Source organism: Chiloscyllium punctatum, chromosome 30 (assembly GCF_047496795.1).
Source record: "Chiloscyllium punctatum isolate Juve2018m chromosome 30, sChiPun1.3, whole genome shotgun sequence".
Taxonomy (NCBI): domain Eukaryota; kingdom Metazoa; phylum Chordata; class Chondrichthyes; order Orectolobiformes; family Hemiscylliidae; genus Chiloscyllium; species Chiloscyllium punctatum.
In genome coordinates, this window is record NC_092768.1 from 51,016,510 (window position 1) to 51,022,225 (window position 5,716).

Below are 5,716 nucleotides of genomic sequence, written 5' to 3' on the forward strand. Positions count from 1 at the left end.
CATCAAATAAAGATCAGTAACATAAATAAAATCATGTTTGTATCAATAACAAACCACCAAATAAAGATCAATGACATAAAGATCAATGATGTGGAGGTGCTGGTGTTGGACTAGGGTGGACAACGTTAAAACTCATATAAATACCAGGTTATAGCCCAACAGGTTTATTTCAAAGCACTAACTAGAACAGAATCACCACAGTGGGGAAACAGGTCCTTCACTTCCAACAAGTTCACACCGAACCTCCAAAGACCAACCCATCCAAACCCATATCCCTACAATATAACTCTACGTTTTTCCCATCTCTCCTACACATCGCTGAACACCACGGGCAATTTCCCATGGCCAATTAACCTAACCTGCACATCTTTGGATTGTGGGAGGAAACCAGAGCACCCGGAGGAAACCCACGCAGACACGGGTCCCAGGTCCCTAGCGCTATGAGGCAGCAGTGCTAATCACTGTGCCACCCCTTCTTCATCAGGCAGCTAGTGGGGCAGGATCATAAGACACAATGTATAGCTAAAAATCATAGTGTCATGCAAGCGAAATGATAAATCGAAAAAACCTAGATTGCTGTTAAGTCTTTCATCTTTTAGAATGGGTTGCACGTTTCAGTTCATTACTATGTAAATCCCAGAACTTCTTTTAAGTCACATTCTCAAGATAAGACCATAAGACCATAAGACATAGGAGTGGAAGTAAGGCCATTCGGCCCATCGAGTCCACTCCGCCATTCAATCATGGCTGATGCGCATTTCAGCTCCACTTACCTGCGTTCTCCCCGTAGCCCTTAATTCCTCTAGACAACAAGAATCTATCAATCTCGGCCTTGAAGACATTTAGCGTCCCGGCTTCCACTGCACTCCGTGGCAATGAATTCCACAGGCCCACCACTCTCTGGCTGAAGAAATGTCTCCGCATTTCTGTTCTGAAATGACCCCCTCTAATTCTAAGGCTGTGTCCACGGGTCCTAGTCTCCTCGTCTAATGGAAACAATTTCCTAGCATCCACCTTTTCCAAGCCATGTATTATTTTGTACGTCTCTATTAAGTCTCCCCTTAATCTTCTAAACTCCAACGAATACAATCCCAGTATCCTCAGCCGTTCCTCATATGCTAGACCTGTCATTCCAGGGATCATCCGTGTGAATGTCCGCTGGACACGTTCCAGTGCCAGTATGTCCTTCCTGAGGTGTGGGGACCAAAACTGGACACAGTACTCCAAATGGGGCCTAACCAGAGCTTTATAAAGTCTTAGTAGTACATCTCTGCTTTTATATTCCAACCCTCTTGAGATAAGAGACAACATTGCATTCGCTTTCTTAATCACGGACTCAACCTGCATGTTTACCTTTAGAGAATCCTCGACTAGCACTCCCAGATCCCTTTGTGCTTTGGCTTTATTAATTTTCTCACCATTTAGAAAGTAGTCCATGCTTTTATTCTTTTTGCCAAAGTGCAAGACCTCGCACTTGCTCACGTTAAATTCCATCAGCCATTTCCTGGACCACTCTCCCAACCTGTCTAGATCCTTCTGTAGCCTCCCCACTTCCTCAGTACTACCTGCCTGTCCACCTAACTTCGTATCATCGGCAAACTTCGCTAGAATGCCCCCGGTTCCCTCATCCAAATCATTAATATATAATGCGAACAGCTGTGGCCCCAGCACTGAACCCTGCGGGACACCGCTCGTCACCGGCTGCCATTCTGAAAAAGAACCTTTTATCCCAACTCTCTGCCTTCTGTTAGACAGCCAATCCTCAATCCATCCCAGCAGCTCACCTCGAACACCATGGGCCCTCACCTTGCTCAGCAGCCTCCCGTGTGGCACCTTATCAAAGGCCTTTTGAAAGTCTAGATAGACCACATTCACTGGGTTTCCCTGGTCTAACCTACTTGTTACCTCTTCAAAAAATTCCAACAGGTTTGTCAGGCATGACCTCTCTTTACTAAATCCATGTTGACTTGTTCTAATCAGACTCTGCTCTTCCAAGAGTTTAGAAACCTCATCCTTAATGATGGATTCTAGAATTTTACCAACAACCGAGGTTAAGCTGATTGGCCTATAATTTGCCATCTTTTGCCTTGATCCTTTCTTGAACAAGGGGGTTACAACAGCCATCTTCCAATCATCTGGGACCTTTCCTGACTCCAGTGACTCTTGAAAGATCTCAACCAATGCCTCTGCTATTTCCTCAGCCACCTCTCTCAGAACTCTAGGGTGTATCCCATCGGGGCCAGGAGATTTATCAATTTTAAGACTTTTTAACTTTTCTAGCACTATCTCTTTCGTAATGGCAACCATACTCAACTCAGCCCCGTGACACCCTTTAATTTTTGGGATATTACTCATGTCTTCCACTGTGAAAACTGACGCAAAGTACTTGTTAAGTTCTCCTGCTATTTCCTTATCTCCCATCACTAGGCTTCCTGCATCAGTTTGAAGTGGCCCAATGTCTACTTTTGCCTGTCATTTGTTTCTTATGTACTGAAAGAAACTTTTACTATTATTTCTAATATTACTGGCTAGCCTACCTTCATATTTGATCCTCTCATTTCTTATTACACTCTTTGTTATCCTCTGTTTGCTTTTGTATCCTTCCCAATCTTCTGATTTCCCACTGTTCTTAGCCACTTTATAGGATCTCTCTTTGTCTTTAATACATTTCCTGACTTCCTTTGTCAGCCAAGGTTGTCTAATCCCTCCCCGGTTAATCGTTCTTTTCTTGGGAATGAACCTCTGTACAGTGTCCTCAATTATACCTACAAACTCCTGCCATTTTTGCTCTACTGTCTTCCCGGTTAGCCTCTGCTTCTAGTCTATTTTAGTCAGTTCCTCTCTCATGCCCTCATAATTACTTTTATTCAACTGTAACACCATTACATCCGATTTTGCCTTCTCCCTTTCAAACTCCAGACTGAACTCTACCATATTATGGTCGCTACTTCCTAAGGGTTCCCTTACTTTAAGATCTTTTATAGAGTCTGGTTCATTGCAAAGCACTAGGTCCAGAATAGCCTGCTCTCTTGTCGGCTCCATGACAAGCTGTTCCAAAAAGCCATCCTGTAAGCATTCCATGAATTCCCTTTCTTTAGATCCACTAGCAACATTATTTACCCAGTCCACCTGCATATTGAAGTCTCCCATGATCAATGTAACCTTGCCTTTCTGACATGCCTTCTCTATTTTCCGGTATAAAACTTAAGGTTTTATAAATAAAGGTGACATCTCAGCTCAGAAAATGCATTGAAGGTGTGAGGTTAGAGTCTGTCTTCCCAATATTAAGTCAGACCGATTCTATTTCCAAAGTAAGAATTTGTAAAATATTACATGGATTGCCTGCCTGCAGATTGTGTGCTTTTTGAGCAAAATAGAATGTATCTGCAAATATAATTCTGCAAATGCAAAATCAAACCATCGACTGAAATGTGTGTGCACGTGCATGAGAGAGAGAGTGTGAGTGTGTGTGTGTGTGAATGTGAGTGCACATGACAGAATGTGTGTTTGCATTTGTGCATGCTTGGTAAAGTGTGTGTGTGAGTGTGATGGAGTGTAAGTCTGTGAGAGGGTGTGTGCTTGTGTGTGAGTGTTGGGGATGTATGTGTGTGGGTATGAGAGAGAACATGTGCATGAGAGAGGTTCTGCGCTAGTGTGTGAGTATGTAAGTATGTGTGCTTGTGTGTGAGAAAGTATAGTGCAGTGGGGTCACATGTAGCGTGACATGAACCCAAGGTCCAGGTTGAGGCCATCCTCATGAACTTGGCTGTCAGCCTCTGCTCGGCTACTCTGCATTGTTGTATATCCAGAAGTCTGCCTTGGAAATGGTCATCCAAAGATCCGAGGCTGAATGTCCCTGAACACTGGTGTTCCCGGCTGGGAGGGGATTGTTGCACGGTGTCCATTTATCTGTTGTCATAGCCTCTGCTCAGTCTCGACAATGCACCATGCCTTGGGGCATCCTTGCCTGCTGCGTATGAGATAGACAACGTTGGCTGAGTCACATGAGTACCTGTTGTGTACAAGGTGAGTGATGTCCCCACGTGTAATGGTGGTGTCTACACTCTGACACGTCTGGCAGTGGTTGCTATGACAGGGTCGTGTGGTGTTATGGTCGATGTTGTCCTGAAGGCTGGGCAGTTTGCTGCAAACAATGGTCTGTTTAAGGTTTGCCGATTGTGTAAAGGTGAGAAGTAGAGGTGTAGGGAAGTTATTGGCAAGGTGCTCATCCTCATCAATAAATAAATATCAACAGCATTAATATCAATAACAATTATCATCAAATGAAAAGAACAAAATTATCAAATAAAGATCATTGACAGAAATAAAATCAAATTAATATCAATAACACATATCAAATTAATATCAATAACATAAAATCATAGTTTGGCAGAAGATTTGTAGCTTGGGTGCTCGTTGTTTTGGTTCTGTTCGCCGAGCTGGGAATTTGTCTTGCAAACGTTTCGTCCCCTGTCTAGGTGACATCCTCAGTGCTTGGGAGCCTCCTGTGAAGCGCTTCTGTGCTGTTTCCTCCGGCATTTATAGTGGCCAGTCTCTGCCACTTCCGGTTGTCAGTTCGAGCTGTCCGCTGTAGTGGCCGGTATATTGGGTCCAGGTCGATGTGTTTGTTGATAGAGTCTGTGGATGAGTGACATAATAACAAATATCAATAATAAATTAATATCAAAGAAAACAGGACAAACTACACCTCTGAAAGACATACTGTTGTTACAATTGAATGTTTTCAAGAAGGAATTAGATATAATTCTTAGGATTAAACCAATCAAAGGTTATGGAGAAAGGAACAGAGGACTGAGTCGGATGATCAGCCATTATCATATTAAATGGATAGGAGGCTAAGAGGGCTGAAAGGCCTATTCCTGCTCTATTTTCTCCGTTTCTATGTCACACTTCAATGCTGCTGCCAGGCCACTCTGCTCCCAACTCATGTTACAGAACAGGGGGCAATTCCAGCCTCTACGGAGTGGTTCTTGTGTGGAATGATCTTCCTGAGGAAGTGGTAGATGTGGGTATAGTTACAATGTTTAAAATACATTTGGATAAGTACATGAATAGGAACGGTTTGGAGGGATATGGGCCAGGAGCAGGCAGGTGGGACCAGTTTAGTTTGTGATTATACTCGGCATGGACTGGTTGGACCGAAGGGAATGTTTCCATGCTGTCTGCCTCCTGGAGCATCTTTTAAAGATGAATAACTCTGTTTCCAAACAGTATATCACTCACTTTTGGCTTCTTTGGGGCAACACAATGGCTCAGTAGTGAGCACTACTGCCTCACAGCACCAGGAACCCAGGTTCCAGATTTGAGGGATGCTATTCAGAGGGTTGGTGTGGACTTAATGGGCTGAATAGCATGCCTCCACACTGTAGACGTTCTATGATCAAAATATAAATATCAATAAAATGATCAATAACATAAACATTAAATCAATAACAAATAGCAAATGAATATCAATAACAAAGACATTAATAATCAGCCTAAGAATATTTTTTAATCATCTCTCCTAGTCAGAGGGGTCCCGCCCTTTCACATAATATATTTCTCCCACCTGAACGAACTAATCTTTCCTGCACTCTGTCATTCCTTCACCCTCACTCAGGATACCTCCTCACCCTCTTTTCTGCTCCTGCAGCAACACTTAGAGCTGTGTCAACCATTTTCGTCCCACTCAATCTCTCCCTTCGCCACACTGCTG